Source organism: Bactrocera dorsalis, chromosome 4 (genome assembly GCF_023373825.1).
Source record: "Bactrocera dorsalis isolate Fly_Bdor chromosome 4, ASM2337382v1, whole genome shotgun sequence".
Lineage (NCBI taxonomy): Eukaryota > Metazoa > Arthropoda > Insecta > Diptera > Tephritidae > Bactrocera > Bactrocera dorsalis.
The window spans coordinates 57,938,862-57,958,042 of record NC_064306.1 but is presented as its reverse complement, the minus strand read 5'-3'; positions in this window follow the sequence as shown (position 1 = coordinate 57,958,042).

Genomic DNA, 19,181 nt, shown 5'->3' with positions numbered 1-19,181 from the left:
AACGATATTAAAGATTTTGAGTCTAAAGTTTTATATTTTAAACAAAAAAAAAAAAGAAATTTGTTTTTTCATTTGTCACTTGAACCATTCACAATGGTAAAACTGAACGAAAATATGCAAAAGAAAACTTGATAGCATTGAAGATAGCGATGATACCAGTTTAATGAGGTATTCACTTACTCACTGGCACAAATTCAACTCGTTAACTTTGTTGTTGCTTTTACATGAAATATTTTTGACAATAGCAAGCACAAAAATGCGTTCATACGATTATCTAAGTCATCGGTTGGCCACCAGGAGGCAGCACCCGCCACAAATAATGGTTTGGGCCGCTGTCACCGCAGATGGGCACTCTCCAATTGTTTTCATCGATCCTGGCGTCAAAGTAAATGCGACATATTATCGGGAAAGTGTTCTGGAGGCTGCTTTGAAGGCGTGGGCAAACAAACATTTCGGTCGCAAACCTTGGACGTTTCAACAAGACTCACCACCGTCTCACAAAGCGCGAGTGAACCAAGAATGGCTGAAAAACAACGTTCCGAACTTCATTACGACCACACAACGGCTCGCGAATTCACCAGATAGGAATCCAATGGATTTTTCTCTCTGGACCATTTTGGAGAGCAAGGTCCGAAGTAAAAAATACACCAGTCTCGAGATGCTGAAGAAAGCCATTGTCCGTGAATGGGCCAAAATACCAATAAATCACATTCTGGCAGCTTGCGATTCGTTTTTTGACCGTCTCAAGGCCATAGTTAAGGCAAAAGGTGTCCACATCGAGCAAAAGTGAATTGTTCCGGAATTTATGATTATTTTCACACAATTTGTCCTTTAAAATAAAGAAAAATAATTTTCCGAACCGAATTTATGGCTTTTTTAATTGGTACCCTTCGAGTGCCGGACCCTGTAATACGTTGAAAAAATTCAATGTTAATTGCACAAAATAATATAAAGCTAATGTAAGTTCTCCTACTAGAGTAAGTTCAAACGATACTACAAGGTCAAAAAATAGTTAGACTTCTTCATAATTTTAAAATTCATAATTTATTATTCATTATTTTTTACCTGCTGTGAGATGGTTTTTTCGGCTTCGGCTCAGCTTTGCCACGATATTCGGCCGATTGGTCGTCTGTTTCTGGGTCGTAAGCATAGATCCAAGACTCATCGCCAGTAATGACACGTTTTCTGATATCTTGCTAGTCGGACGGCATTGTTTCACAGACGTTAACGTGATGCTGTTTTTTTGAAAAAATTTAGTGATTTTGGAATAAATCGTGCTTTGCTTCCGCACACAAAATTTAGCAAAACTTTTTTGTTGCATATTTTCAATTCCTCGTCTTCGATATTCCAACGATGACAGTAACATCTCTGACTGACTCATCTAGAAAAAGAGATTTCGACGAATATGTTTTCACGCGAAATTTAAATTGAAAAGTCTTACTATTTTTTGCCCACAGTAGTATAATGTATCTCTTTATCTACTCAACTTACTTTATGAATGAAAAGCTTTCCTCTGCTTAAAATTATAAAAACCTTATAAAAAGGTTGCATTGCTTAGTTAACATAATTTGCGGAATATTTACAAATATATATACAGCTAACAGTTTTATTTTAACGCATATAATTATCTAAAAACAATTCGTGCCACTTGCGAAGCTTTTGTGGTGAAAAGCTCATTTTTAACAGTTAGCTTGTTTACTTAGCTATTTTACAAAAGACAGTGGTCTCATGGGTTGGTCTCATTTCATCAAAGCCGCATTAGCGCGTGGTTGTTTGAGTTGAACCAATGGCGGATGTAGGCGAAGTAATGGATAAAAACGCACGAAACGAATATTTTATGATAAAAGAAAATTAATCAAGAGTTTCTTTAAAATTTAAATATAATAATTTAAATTTTATATATTATATATATAAATATTTTTTATTTTTATTTATTTTTTTATACTCTAAAACGGGTTTACTAAGAAGGAGCCGCCAGAGATCACAGCATGTCGAGTATACATATAAGCGAACTAACCCTTAAGTGTTTGAGATATCGATCTGAAATTTTGCATAAGCCTTTTTCTTTCCAATAAGCTGCTCATTTGTCGGAACCGCCGATATTGGACAATTATAGCATATAGCTGTCATACAAACTGAAGGATCGGAACCAAGTTCTTGTATGGAAAACTTTTTTATCTGACAAGATATCTTCACAAAATTGTATATGGGTAATTTTTGAAAGGAATGCTACAATATCCTAACATATTGTTCAGATCGCAGTAAGATAGTGTGCAGCTGCCATACAAACTGACCGAACAAACGCAAGCCCTTGTAAGGAAAACTTTTTAATTTGACAAGATGTCCCCACAAAATTTGGCATGGATTACTATCCAAGACATCAGTATGACTTGCTAAGAAATTTTTCAGATCGGACAACTATAGCATATAGCTGCCATACAAACTGATCGGTCAAAATCAAGATCGAGATCTTGTTATGCCCTTTTATTCTATAACAAATGCCACTGTGAGGGGTATTGTGGTTTCGGTGTCGCTGGTGTTAACGTTTTTTAAATTATTTACAGTTAGAAAGCAAAATATTTATTAAGGATTAAATTTAAGAACAGCCAATAAAGGACAAAAGGCAGCTACATTCTTTATATGAAGGTTAGATATAGGAACTCTCAGGACAAGTAGTCTATAAATAATGTTTAAAAATATTGATCAGTTATATATTTTCTTAATTTTCCAGCATACTTTTCACAAGAATGCTCTACAAAATCCCTTTAATTTAAATAATTGGGTAGTCGAAAAAGTATTTTCGTATTTTGTCAATTGATGTCGTTGCAGTCGTACATATATCTCCAGTGCTGCCAATCACATTGTGTCATACCATATATGTAGTGTTGGAAGGCTGAGATTTTAAGTTTCATTTAACAAAAAAAAATATTTAAATAAATATAAAGAAATAAGTTGAAGTTTGAATAGAAATACGAAAAGACTTTTTCGACTACCCAATATATCCATATATTTTTTGGAACTTTACATGTACGAATATTTACACCGCACTACCCATCATTTTTTATCCATGTAATTAAGTACTCTCAAGTTTGATTTCCAATGGGAAACTCAGCGACGTGAAATATTATACTCAAAATCACCGAAACACATGCACATAAAACATTTATAAATATGTCTTTGCGTTTAAGTACACACATAATGGCGAAATAATCCTGCTTGAACCTGAAAATGTCAATTAACTGCAAGCTTTATTTTCGCACAAAGGTCACTTGGGTGCGATTGAGTTTTCACCTGTGCTATAAATGTAATTTCCTACTTTTAATATTGCACATTGCTCATTTATTTCGCCAACAGAGTTGAGGATTTCCGAGAAAAGCAACAAAACGGAGAAAGAGTAAAGAGTTATGTAACCGCCATACCCACACTTTAGTGACCAATAATTTATTATAATGGATTGCTGTTGCAATTTATTGTTTGTGTACTTGTTGCTGGCATTTATGGACAATGCTTATTTATTTACGTTATTTCTATTATATCAGATAAAACAAGTATGGTTTTAGATTGTGGCTTTTCACGGTGTGGTTGAATTGTTTACCCTGGTGGCACGCTGTTTACTTTCGGAAATTGCTTTTAATTAGATTTCAGTTTTCAAAATTTTGTTTTGTTGCACAAAAAATTGCAAAATGTATTCACTGCAAAATTATTTTATATAAACTACATAATAAGCTGTGAATGGATGTGATTAAGTGCGCTTAGAGATAAGCTGATTCCAAGTAGCCATTGTATTTCTCGCTGCACTCCAGGAATGCAACTTCCGCTTCCGCTACCCAGGCATGCTGTTGGCTGGCTCGTTATGCCTTTTCATGGAAATTTTTACTATTCTAGGTAATCTGTAGATTAGCTGTTTCGGTTTTAGTATTTAACTACATAACAAAATTTGTAGAACTAATCCATCATTTGGCTCTGCCTTCTGCCTGGCCTGCGGTCTATGTGAAAATAATTTTATAACTAAAAAAAAATTTTATTAATTAAAGTCATTAATTATAAATTATTTTATTAATTAAAATCATTAATTTTATAAAATAAAATTTATTTTTACCTTTTTATACTTCCAAAAAAAAAATCGGTAAATCTTATTCTTCTTTACTGGCGTAGACACCGCTTACGCGATTATAGCCGAGTCAACAACAGCGCGCCAATCGTTTCTTCTCTTCGCTACGTGGCGCCAATTGGATATTCCAAGCGAGGCCAGGTCCTTCTCCACTTGGTCCTTCCACCGGAGTGGAGGTCTTCCCCTTCCTCTGCTTCCCGCGGCGGGTACTGCGTCGAATACTTTCAGAGCTGGAGTGTTTTCATCCATCCGTACAACATGACCTAGCCAGCGTAGCCGCTGTCTTTTAATTCGCTGAACTATGTCGATGTCGTCGTATATCTCGTACAGCTCATCGTTCCATCGGATGCGGTATTCGCCGTGGCCAACGCGCAAAGGACCATAAATCTTCCGCAGAACTTTTCTCTCGAAAACTCGCAACGTCGACTCATCGGTTGTTGTCATCGTCCAAGCCTCTGCACCATATAGCAGGACGGGAATTATGAGTGACTTATAGAGTTTGGTTTTTGTTCGTCGAGAGAGGACTTTACTTTTCAATTGCCTACTCAGTCCGAAGTAGCACCTGTTGGCAAGAGTAATCCTGCGTTGGATTTCTAGGCTGACATTGTTGGTGGTGTTAATGCTGGTTCCTAAATAGACGAAATTATCTACAACTTCAAAGTTATGACTGTCAACAGTGACGTGAGTGCCAAGTCGCGAGTGCGACGACTGTTGACGACTTGTTTGATGACAGGAGATATTTCGTCTTGCCCTCGTTCACTGCCAGACCCATTTGCGTTGCTTCCTTGTTCAGTCTGGAGAAAGCAGAACTAACGGCGCGGGTGTTGAGACCGATGATATCAATATCATCGGCATACGCCAGCAGCTGTACACTCTTATAAAAGATTGTACCTGCTCGATTCAGTTCTGCAGCTCTAATAATTTTCTCCAGCAGCAGATTGAAAAAGTCGCAGGATAGGGAGTCGCCTTGTCTGAAACCTCGTTTGGTATCGAACGGCTCGGAGAGGTCCTTGCCGATCCTGACGGAGCCTTTGGGGTTGCTCAACGTCAGTTTACATAGCCGTATTATCTTTGCGGGGATACCAAGTTCAGACATGGCGGCATAAAGGCAGCTCCTCTTCGTACTGTCGAAAGCAACTTTGAAATCGACGAATAGGTGGTGAGTGTCGATTCTCTTTTCACGGGTCTTTTCCAAGATTTGGCGCATGGTGAATATCTGGTCGGTTGTTGATTTACCAGGTCTGAAGCCACACTGATAAGGTCAAATCAGTTTGTTGACGGTGGGCTTTAATCTTTCACACAATACGCTCGATAGAACCTTGTACGCGATGTTGAGGAGGCTAATCCCACGGTAGTTGGCGCAGATTGTGGGATCTCCCTTTTTATGAAATGGGCATAGCACACTTAAATTCCAATCGTTGGGTATGCTTTCGTTCGACCATATTTTACAAAGAAGCTGATGCACGCTCCAGTCAGTTCTTCGCCGCAGTGTTTGAATAGTTCGGTCAGCAATCCATCGGCCCCTGCCGCTTTGTTGTTCTTCAGGCGGGTAATTGCTATTCGAACTTCGTCATGGCCGGGCTATGGAACGTCTGCTCCATCGTCATCGATTGGGGAATCGGGTTCGCCTTCTCCTGGTGCTATGTGTTCACTGCCATTCGGCAGGATAGTGAAGTGTTCCCTCCATAATCTAAGTATGCTCTGGGCATCGGTGGCTAGAACACCTTTGGGGGTTCTACAGGAGTATGCTCCGGTCTTGAAACCTTCTGTAAGTCGCCGCATTTTTTCGTAGAATTTTCGAGCATTACCCCTGTCGGCCAGCTTATCAAGCTGTTCGTACTCACGCATTTCGGCCTCTTTCTTCTTCTATCTGCAAATGCGTCTCGCTTCCCTCTTCAACTCTCGGTATCTATCCATCCCGCACGTGTTATGGTCGATCGTAACGTTGCGAGGTAGGCAGCCTGTTTTCTCTCCGCTGCGACACGGCACTCCTCGTCGTACCAGCTGTTCTTTTGCACTTTCCGAAAACCAATGGTTTCGGTTGCAGCTGTACGTAAGGAGTTTGAAATGCCGTCCCACAGTTCCCTTATACCGAGTTGTTGACGAGTGCTCTCAGAGAGCAGGAGTGCAAGCCGAGTAGAAAATCGTTCGGCTGTCTGTTGTGATTGCAGCTTCTCGACGTCGAACCTTCCTTGTGTTTGTTGGCGTGCGTTTTTTGCTACACAGAGGCGGGAGCAAATTTTGGCTGCATTAAGATAATGGTCCGAGTCGATGTTAAGACCTCGGAGCGCACGCACATCTAAAACACTGGAGACGTGTCTTCCATCTAATCGGTAAATATTTCGAATAAAAACAACGAAAATATTAAAATAAGAGATTTTCTGATTTTTATTTTTTTTTTGTTCTAGTATTATGTAAAATAATGTAAAAAATTTTAAAAATTAACCTTTAGAAATTAATTTTAGACTTTGACATAGAATAACTTTTGAACGTGTCAACTTAGCAAAAAATCGTATTAGGTTTGCTTTGTAGACGGTGGAATTCTACAATAATTTTTCCAAATGCATGAAAATATTAAAGTTCTTTGGCCGCAATTAAATGTGTATGCATTTCTCATACAGTAAAACATCAAACTAGGTTGGAAATCTTGAGATTTATACCTACTTTTCAAAAAGCTAATACGATCACAGTGTCGTGAGTGTGAAATTTGACCACGTCCCACTTCCAATACATATCAAAAAATTTGTAATACCATCGATCTTTTTCATTTTTAATATACAAATCAAGTTCCAATGTAGAACCGAATTTTACGTAAATAGCTCATTCATGATGTAGGACATCTCCTCTTGATTAGATTAAAAAATATATTTTAAAGTACACAGATACGACGATTTCATTTACAATGTTTGATTTATACCGAAACAGAATTTTATTTGTAATACATCTATTAATTTTGTGTGCTTGCCCTAGTACCAATAGAGTATAAAGATTCCGAATGACTATACACCGTATATATCGGTTATTCTGTGAGATTTAAATTCAGAAATAATATTTCCTGGTAAGATGCCAAAAATAGATAAAATCGGGTCACCATCACCGCAAGTTCTCATACCGTATATATCGATCATTGTGTAAGATATTCCAGCTAAACGAAATGAACGTCTAACTTTGGATCGTCTTAGATCACGAATTACCCCAGCAATTTTCGTAATTCTAATGGGCTTTACCCCACATATATGTATATGTAAATGTAAGAGTTATCTTGATAAGTTTACTTGGTGGCGTGTTCTTTAGCTGATTTTTATTAAATACCAAAAATTAAAGAAATCCGTCAATCACAACCAATAGACTAGAGATTTTTGGTTTATAGCTTCAAATGACCGCCAAAGGTTAAGCAAATCAATGCCGGTATAGGATCAGGATATATGTTGAGGCCCTATGTTTCACCTAGGAACTACGGGAATATATGTATATTAGGGTGATTCAAAAAAAAAAAATTTTGTTTTTTTCGATTGGTACTCGGAAAAATGGGTTCCTAGACACCTCTAAGAAAACCTCTCCAAATATGAGTTTTTAATTGTAACGGGAAGGTCCTCCGCCTAACTGTTTTCTATTTTTTCTTATTATCAGATAGAAAAATTTATATCTCGCTTCCAACTACTTGAAAAAATATCTTGTTAATTAGGTTTTGTAGGAAATTGAATGCTCTAAAATATGGTCTCTTATGATTTTTTCGTAAACCCAACCGTTTAAAAGATATTAACGGTTGAAATTTGACTATTTTTGGAAAAATTCTTTATTTCTTATTAATTTTATAACTCAATGAAAAAAAATTATTATGACTGATGAAACACATAGTTTTGTAGGAAATTTACTGCTCTATAAAAATGGTCTACTATGATTTTTCGATTAAGTTAAGCGTTTACGAGATATTCATCGTCAAACATCAATGCATATTAGGGTGGATCAAAAAAAAAAAATTTTTTTTTCGGTTGGTACTCTTAAAAATAGGTTCCTAGACAGCTCTAAGAAAGCCTCTCCAAAAATCTATTCATAATAATTTTTTCATTGAGTTATAAAATTAATAAGAAATAAAAAATTGTACCAAAAATAATCAAACTTTAACTGTTAATATCTTTTAAACGGTTGGGTTTACGAAAAAATCATATGAGACCTTATTTTAGACATTCAATTTCCTACAAAACCTAATTAACAAGATATTTTTTCAAGTAGTTGGAAGCGAGATATAAATTTTTCTATCTGATAATAAGAAAAAATAGAAAACCGTTAGGCGGAGGACCTTCCCGTTACAATTAAAAACTCATATTTGGAGAGGCTTTCTTAGAGGTGTCTAGGAACCCATTTTTCCGAGTACCAATCAAAAAAAACAAAAAATTTTTTTTTTGAATCACCCTAATATATATACATATATTAGGTTGTCAAAAAAGTCTTGGTATTTTCACTAGTTGTCGCTGAAAGCGCGTAGTTCTAGTTTTATTCGTCGCATCGGGTCATGCTATAACTTTTTGGAAAGCTCATTTCACGCGCTAACACGTGTTTGATTGATTGTCGTTTCTTTTAAGTCGTTTGTGAGCTATAGCGTCGCAAACATGGAGCAAAATAAAGAGAAAATACGGCATATTTTACAGTACTACTACGATAAAGGCAAAAATGCATCTCAAGCCGCCAATAAAATTTGTGCAATTGGTCGAAAGAGACCGGCATAGTAGTCATCAAACCGTTATAAACCATTTGAAGAAGCTTGGAGTCACTAAGAAGCTCGATGGGTGCCACACGAATTGATTCAATAAAAATACCGCACGACTTTTTTGACAACCTATTATATATATACAAGTCTCGTGTGTGGAGTCGTGGTGGCCATATAATTAAAAAGAAAAAGCTGATATTTTGACTTGAGATTTTTCATTGAAAATTTTAGTTTTTTTTCGTTATTAAGTCAAAATAAAGAGACAAATAAATAACTTAAATAAAAATAATAAAACGTGTTTTGCGACATAAGAAGAAAAGTTTCCAAAACATTTCGTGAAAGAAAAAAATTTGTACAAGATAAAAACAAAAAACTCAAAAACGAGCAAATTGAATTTTTCATATAAATGTTTAGGATGCGTAAAAAGAGTATTAACCCACTATGAATTTCCTTCTTTTTTTATCATTTGCAAAGGCTACTGCACTACATAGTCTAATATTGAATGGCGGGATGAGCTGAGTCGATTTATACATATCTGTCCGTTAGTCTGATTGTATATACGTGAACTAATCCCTCAGTTTTGAAGCTATCGATTTAAAATATTGCAGACTTCCTTTTCCACCCAAGAAACTGCTTACTTGTCATCACCGCTGTTAACCGGTCAGGTTATCAGATTTAGTTATACCTTTAGTTGCTATATGAAATGTACTTGTGAAGAGTATTATGACTTCGTTTCTTCTTGTTTGATTAAAAATCATAATCAGCTGTTTTTATCGGCAAAAGTTTATAGTCGTCAGTTTTAACAGCAGCGCCATCCGTTCAAAGATATTGCAGCTTGTTGAAGTTTCGTAAGCATTCATGAGCGGCTGATGCATTCATTTTACTAAAAGGGAATGCAACGAAAGCAAAGGTCACAGTATGAGTGCCACCCTTTCTATGGCGCGGCACTGAAGTTATGATCTGGATACCATACCAGTATCCAGGTATCTTGTCTCAAATACATCTCTGGCAAGCCAACTGAGTATATAATAACAAATATTAGAGATTATTCAAATTTGTTCAAAAAAGACAGTATTACATAAAATATATCCATCTTTTTATACGTCGATGCTGACATGCCTAATTGCATACCAGAATTGATTCCTAAATTGAAAAAATCGTTAACAAGTTCCGAGTATTGAAGACAAATGCTGCTGTATATCCGAATGTGTTCAAATAACTCTATTTTGTTCTTTAATATTAGAAAAGAATTGCTTTATTCAATCAAAGAGATGGTCGACATATATGATTATAGCTTTGAAAGACATAAGAGACCGAACCATTTATTATTTGCATTAAATTTCTTAGCTCTCTTTGTATGCGACCGAAAATAAATGTATGCATTTGGCTTTGTTACGATATGACAGCCCAACAAACACATACTTAGACAGATCATTAACATATGTATATAGAGTAAAGCGTACGGAGCTAATCGGGGAAAGCCAAAGCAATGGCTCGATTTTGAACGCAGACAAGTCAAGTGATTTGCATGCTAAGCACGCACACGCACTAATGTTTTGAGATTGAAATGCCGAGACGCATACTAATACATATTCATATTTGTATATATATACACATATGCATATAAGGCATATATATATTTCACATACACACATATCCATACATAAAAGAATACATATGCAGCAGAATTCATTTGACAATAATTTCATTTGTGCAGACTGTGCTGCTTTTGCATGTTTCTTTGTTTGTATGTATGTATGTGTGTATGCGTGCCTACATATGCATTATGCATATATATATTTGACTACAGTACAAATGAAATGCATATTTTTTAACTAATTAATGATGACAAGGGATTTGCGCTTGATCTGCTCGAAGCATTAAAATAATGTCATTCAATTTATTGTCTGCACATTAGCAATGCTAAGTGGTGTGGGTGTTACACAGACATACGGGACGATGATATGCATGTATGTGTGTGTAAGGGTGTCGGCGTGAGTCAACAGTGTCAGTGACTTTGTAACGTTTCGCTAATCTCGCAGCCAATTGCAATTGTATTGCTTTTAATGACTTCGCCAATGAAGCGCACTGCGGCAAATGCTTGTGTGTGTGTGTTTGATTTAAGGATTATATTAAAATAATGCACGGATTAGTGAACGTATGAGAGATACGAGCGATGAAAAGCGATTTCACGCTGGCAAAAAAATTAAATCAATTAAATTAATTCAATTATTTCAATTATTATTTTTTTGTATAAGTCAATTATTAAATTGGCTTTGCTGCTCAAAAAAAACTACAATAGCGGGGAAAATCAGTGCTGAGTATGTTACGTGGTGCCATTAAAGGCTTTAAGCGAGATTAAAAAGTTAAGAAATAATCAAAATTTTTATGAAAGAATTTAAAGGCTTAACATAATTTAATTTAAAATAAAAAGAAGTATGGAAAATTTTCAAAAAACAATCAAAAAGCAATGAAGTTCCAAGTTCGGTTACAGTTGAGCATTTTATACACTCGTAAGGATCAATATGGAACTCGACTTCTTTTGCACGGCCAACTTGGCCACGCTTGCGGAAGTCCAGACGCTGAACCCAATTTTCGACGGTTTTCAAGCATAATTCGGCAGATACTGCTGCAATTTCACTTTCGATATTCGTAGGAAGTTCATCAATCGTCGCTGGCTTGTTAGCATAGACCATAGACTTTACGTAGCCGTTAAAGGCCTCAAATCGTTCGACCGATTAGGGAAATTGATTGGGCCATTTCGTGAGATAACACGTTCACCAAACTTGGTTTTAAATAAATCGATTGTGACATTCGCTATGTGGCTTATGGATCCACATATTGTCCAAGTCCAAGAAGTACAGCCCATAAACCGCACAAAACCGTAATTTTTTCGATATGCAATAGTGACTCATGGATGATGTAAAAATGTATTGTCATAGGAATAAAAATATTCCAATCAGTTTTCATTAAAAAAAAAAAAAACTTTTGTTGCGCTCTTATTGAAAACCCCGCTCTTATCTGTAAAGTTGAGGCTACTCCGAAGTTTGGTAGTAAATTTTAAAAATTTCGATTTGTTTTTGGATTGTATATCTTTCCATGATAAAATGGCAAACTTTACAGTAGAGAAATATTAAAAGAGCGAGAAAAAATTTGGCGTCATTTGATGTCCCTGTCGGTGTACTTTTGTAGCGTTTCTATTGAAAATCCCGTTACATACCTAAAATGCAAAATAACGCAATATCACTTTTCATACGTTTACAGGCGAAGAAAAAACAAAATTTGAGTTTTGGTTATAAAGTGGTTATATATTGGTTATAAAATGGTTATATGTAGGTTATAAAGTGGTTATATATTGGTTATAAAATTATTATAAAAAGGATATATTGGTTATAAAGTGGTTATATATTGGTTATAAAATGGTTATATATAGGTTATAAAGTGGTTATATATTGGTTATAAAATGGTTAAATATAGGTTATTTCTGACAGCGGATGCTAAAAATTTTATGCTACTGATACGTAATATGATGAAGTTAATCGGAAGCAATAAAAAACTCAATTTTGGTTATTTTTATGATACGTTGTTTTGCATTTCAGGTGATGATATGTAAGTAACTAGCATCATATAAATGAGGAGAGTATTGGAAATTCTTTGGATGACTGAGCAGCTTTTTCACATCAAAAATATATACGAGAGAATCAATCAAGGTCATCTCAAAGAACATATGTATGTATATCAGGCACGTAGCCAGGGGGGGGGGGCTAGAGGGCTGAAGCCCCCCCCGAAATAAGGAATTTTTTTAAATAAATCGCAAATAAAAAAGATTTATCACTGACTGAATCTTTTGAAACTCTTATACACAACTCAGCTCAAACCTATAACAGTCGTACGCAACTACACTAGACGGTGACTGAAAACTTATCAAAAGTCATATTTAAGCGTTGTACAGATCTCCATCTTGATATGGCGGAGTTGGTTGGACAGGGATATGACGGAGCAGCAAACATGTCAGGGCATTTAAGTGGAGTGCAAACCAGGATAAGACAACTGTATCCAAAAGCATGATATGTTCTTTGCGCTAGTCACCGATTGAACCTTGCGCTTTCTAATACTATGTCATTACCTTCAACACGGAACTGCCTTGGTATTGTCAATGAAATAGCAAATTTATTTAGAAACCATTCAAATGCAAACACAACTTTCCAGGACGTTATACAGAAGCACGCACCAGAAAGCAAAAAAAAGACGACTTGTTCGCCTTTGTGAAACAAGGTTTATAGAAAGGCATGAAAACATTATAAGCTTTGTGGAGCTTTTCAAATTCATTGTACTAAGTTTGGAAATAATTTCGAGTAAGACATGGTCCATTTCGTCTAAAGCATCAGCCTTCTTAGCAGCGGTAGAGAAAAGTGATTTTTTGCTTAGTCTATTCGTCTGTGAGCAATTGTTCAGCTTAACGCTGCCACTGTCTGTGCAACTCCAGGAAAAATCTATGGATTTTGTATCAGCAATGAACCGAGCCAAATAATTAATAAGAACTCTGCACCAGATAAGAGAAACAGCGGATGGTTTTTTCAACGATATTTTCCAAACAGCATCACAAATGTCTAAAGATCTTTTTGACACAGATCTTGTAGTGCCTACAGTGACTTCGTGTCAAACTACTCGTGCTAATCCACCTTGCACAAGCCCTGAAAGCCACTTCAGAGTTACAATATTTATTTCATGCGTTGATGCTCTGATTCAAAACATGACAGAACGTTTATTAGTGAATGAGGACATACTCTCGTCATTTCAAATTCTACTCCCAGGTTTTGCTGCAATTGATAATGCCGAAGAATTAAAAAATTTAACTATTTACTTCGAGGAGCAAATATCAATGACAGCATTAAAATCAGAGTATCGATTGTGGTGTGCCAGCTTATCAACAATAGATCCAACCATAGAAGTGTTGAAATTACTGCAACATTGCGATGCAACGTATTTTAAAAATATTCACTACCTGCTTACAATTTTACCAACTCTTCCAGTGACGACCGCTTCCTTCGAAAGAACTTCTTCAACCTTAAAAAGAATAAAAACTTTACCACGCAGTGTGATGGGCAATGAGCGGCTGAGTGCACTTGCTGTTATTGCAGTGCACTGGGATATTAAAATAGATCCAGATGAAGTAATTAATGATATGACAAGCAAGAATAAAAGAAAAATATTACTTATTTAACCCTTCGTTGCATGATTTAATTTCCCTTAGAATAAAAATTTTTTTGAATCATAATTTTAATGTGGGCTATTATAAGATGACAAATTTTAAATTTTATGATTGCCGTGTTTCTAGCAACAGAGTTACGTAACATTGCATATATGCAATATCATGCAGCAAATCTAATAAATTTACAAGGAAGTTACTAAATGGATATTTTATTGAATAAAAGTGGACAGAATTAAATTCATTACTTTTACAATAAATTTCAGTTTATTCTATATGAAATTTTTTGAAACAATTTCTTGATTTGCCGAAACATAAGTTAATTTCATGTTTTTGCACCTAACATATGTACGTATATCCGTCACAACTTGATAATTTGTGGATCCATGTGGTTCATCCGTACTTCATTTTCAGTGAAGGGACCACTTCTCTGGTGCATTCTTTAGAAATAAATTATAAGAATTATACTTATTTATCCCAAATACCACTTTAGGCCACATTTTGATTTTGTATCGGCCTATAAGGAATCTAGGAAATCAACACCCCCCATGAATTTGTTATACTTTGATAGAACGATTGGGCAAGCGACCGTTATTTTCCGTCCAAATTTCGCATCAAACCATTCAACTGCTACTTCTAGAGTTTTGCCATAGTAGATTGGAGTCAAATTACGATATGACAGTTATCCACGTTTGCATATTCAAGGGATTTTTCGTATGCTTTTTCTTCATAATATCTCGTCTAGAAGCTTTAAATTGGAAATTCGGATCCGACGAACTGTTCCCAGTGAGTAAATTCCACGTTTACATAGGTGCCAAAAAATGTATAGTAATTATTATTATCAAAAAAAAAAAATAGTTCTTTTATGGGGGAATATGCCTTAGAAGTCCTATAACTGTGTAGGGACTTGATCCCAAATCAATTTCCTCAGGAAGTCTATTGATGCTGCTGTTCTCTAGGACAGTATATATTTCGAAGTTGCAATTGTATCCAGATATACCAGCCAAAACATACAACTTTTATTTTTTTCATTTATTCACTGACATAGTGCCCTGTATTCAGTTCTTGCCTACTTTTGGCGTCCAATATCTTCGAATATTAGGGATTTGAACAATAGATATCACAATATATCCGAAAAAACTTTTTCAGATTTTGTTTGTCTATATCATTCATTTCTCTGGCTTTTTTGACAAGCGCATAAATTTCCATGAGATCTAATCATCGTGCGTCTATTATAACATTAACTTCTTTAAAATTATGTATTGATTGGTTTGCTTCTTGCTGTTTATATTCGTATTGATGTATGTATATCTAATTCAAAATTTGCTTCATCAAGATCATCTCCGAGTAAATACTCATCTTTGCTTTCATCCCAGTTTTCTATTAATCGTGCGCTATCATTATAAGTAAGCTCCCTACAGGTAAAAAATTTGGGCTCAAATGCATGGTATTGCACATGTGCAATGATATATTATAACTCTTGCAAAAATAGTTCGTGTGAAGACCGAATTTGTTATTTGGGTAAGAAACTCTCCAAACTAATAGGAAATACCAATATTTTATTATACACTCTCAATAATTCACAAAAATAATGAAAAATTAGCACTGCATTTTTAATAGAAGTTTACTTTTTACTACATATATTCACAAAAACTGAAGAATTTTTGCAAAGCTGTACCAAAGGAGAATAGTAATAAGATATAAATTTCATTTGGCGAAAAAATAACTGTAAATAAAGAAACGATGTAGCTGCCAGATCAACGAGAAGTTAACATTGCATATATGCAATGCTATGCAACGAAGGGTTAAGTTACAACTACCAAATAATTTAAGCAATATGTATATGAATTTATATTGTTTTTTTTTTAATAAACAGAAAATTTAAAGCTTATATATGTATTTACTTCAGCCCCCCCCCGAAATGAAAAGCTGGCTACGGGCCTGATGTATATATACTAATTTTTTTGTACTTTTTTGTAATTGTAAATTTTCTTAAGATACATATAAAGCTTGACTTCTGATCGCCAACACTTCTTAAAAATCAATGAGGCTCCACTTAAAGGTACTTGCAAGCACATCAAAGAAATACTCACACATATCAAATATGTAGCCACTCTTGTAAATCACCTCGAATTATTAAAGCGTCACCTTTGACTCTTGCTGTGCCACATATTTTACACACAGCAACAATGATTTACCTAATACTTCGCAGCCAGTGCGAAAATGAATTATTTATTATGTGCGCACAAATGCTTTGGCCCAGCAATTTCATTGTGAATAATCGACAACATGTAACTGAGATAAATCTCGACGCTCATTGTTATATAAATGTCTGCGAATTCGCTTTTATCGGGAATGTCTGTGAGTCACGATTAATTTGTGCGAGTTTTTGTTGAGAAATTTGTGCAACATTGCCGAAGGACGCAGGATTTTTGTGTCACTGCATAGCTGTATTGGAAGGTTTTTGCTCTCCGCTGCCTTATCTGCACACACAATTTGTCGGTATATATTTGTGTCAGAACAGCACATGGCTGTGTACCACTAGGCGCTTATGTCTTTTATGTGCTTATGGGCTCGGTCAACGGGACTTGTCTAGGCAATCAGTGACAGCTGTGTGTTCGACAGTCATGTTCACATAATCCTCGTGGCAGCTATATAATAAAAATATAACATGGCAACTCAAATGCATATTTGTCAGATATGAGTGATATACTCGTACTATGGTTTATTAATAAGACTACTTGGAACGTGTGAAAACTGCTCGCCATTTGTGATTTATCTATTGAAATTGAAAATGCTGACGATAAGAGTAGGTGAAGTGGCTTTTGGCGCTTTGAAATTTTGATTTATTTCTTGTAATATAAATGGAGTTCTTTTTAAGAGCTTTTGAGAACAAATTTTAGTGACTGAAAAATTGTGAATATATTATTATTAATATATATAAATAGCTAGTGAAGGAAGAGTACGTCATGATTTGCTGATATTGCTATGGTGGAACAGTGTTTGATATTAAAAAGTTTCCGTGAACTCTTCTAGGCTTTCCAGGTGATCTTATTAATATATTAAGTGAGTACTATAACCTTGATCAATATTTCAAGAAGTTTCAAAACTGGAACGTCTGCTCCATCGTAATCGATTGGGAAATCAAGGTTATCATCTCTTGGTGTTATGCATTCACTGCCATTCAGCAAGCTGGGGAAGGACCACCTCTGGGGGTTCTATGAGAGTAAACTCCGGTATTGAAACCTTTTGTTAGTCGCCGCATCTTTACGAAGAACTTTCGAGCTGTGAGTCGGCACTCCTCATCATACCAGCTGTTCTTTTGCCTTTATCGAAAACCAAACGAATTTGTTGAATTTTCTTATGCTGGAGTCTAGTACCAAAGATGACCATATTTCGGTCCCCGGCGAAGTCGATAAGCCTCAACACATTCGGGGATGTTTCCTCGTGAAGGCTGAATTTACCGATTTCTGTGCCGAAGGTGCTTTCCTTGCTCACCCTGGCGTTAAAGTCGCCAAGCACGATTATTGAAGCAAGTTTTATGCAAAAGTGCACCAGTATCTTGTGTTCGAGAAGCTATTCTCCAGCGCTTGGTTACTCTCCAAGTCTTGAAGCGGTGCTACTAAACCTATTATGCGCTTTCTGCCTAAAAGTAGGCAACAAATTTGGCTTATTGACTGATTTCAAACCAACAAGCTACTTTAGTGAAATGAGTAAACTCATGTTTTATACCCTTTACTAACACATCAATACCTTTTATTGCATTATTTACTTATTGTCAACATTGATTTAGAATGATACAAATCTTAAGCTATTTTTGTACAACTTTCCTTATTTGAATGGCCAACAACTCAACTGCAATTTTCTTGTCGAAATGATACTAAAAGTTTCCTCAATTCGCCATAAATATAGATTTCTGCAAATAATTTTGTATGTGTGTAATTCAAACATAAGTATGCAGTCACATTAAATAACTTCGATTCGATAAATGTATAACTCTGCATATGTAATATAAGCGTGCTCTTAGTTGACAATACTTGAAGCTAGTAACTCAAAGTGGCTAACAGTGTCACACATGCATGATATTTACATTTACAGTAAATATACTAAGAATCTTTGTTTGTATATATGTATATGAAAATCTGTCTCTAATAGTCTGCTAGCACTATGCAAACATTACTAAGCTGCAAGTGTGTGCGTGCACATGTCGCCAAATAGTTTTACATATGTATGTTTTTTATAAGAGATTATTTACAGATCGCCTGCAGAGCCCGAACTTAATAGCAAAATAATGAAATGAATTATTACGGTCACGATTTAGCTATCGAAATAACTTGCGCAACAAAGCGAGGCAACATACTTATTCATTTATAGCAAACAATTTGTACTTACATGTGTTGGCTTGTTGAAATGCGGAAAACTTATTAGTGTGGCATGCGATTTCAATTTAAGTTATCAAGCAGTTTTACAAAAGTTCAAATGCATTTGGCATTTTTTACTACAAAATGTTCAACAACTTCATGGTTTTGGATAAAATTGTTGCAGTTAAATATATATATATAAATGTTCGATGTAACACTAATATATCCAGGTATGTTGAAAAAAGGTTTACAAAAATTTTCTAATATTATTTTTCAAAACCTTTAGATGTTCAAGGTATCGGACGGATCTGGCTCTAAATTATTAGAAACCAATATTAAGGCCAATTGAGAAACTTCTGCCATAGAATTTCCCAAAAAATATTTGCAATTTCCTTGAATTTTTCCCTATTTTATTAAAAATAAAAGTTCTAACCCTCTAAAAATACACCCTTTATTTGCTAATTGAAGAACTTCTGCCAAAAAATTTGCGAATAAGGATTGGCAATTTCATTGAGTGTTTCCTTATTTTATTACACAAAGTTCTAAACCTCTAAAAATGCACCCTTTACTTGCTATTTCAGGAAATTCACCCATAAAAGTTGTCAATAAGATTTAGCAATTTTATTGAATTATTCCCCATTTTATTATAAATAAAAGTTCTAAACCTCCAAAAAAGTACCCTTTACTTGCTAAATTGATATCTGTTATTTCTATAATCATAACCATCAATTTTAGTCACATATCTAGTGTTGGCAATGTACTCAAATAGTTACTTCTTATTTCATACATGGA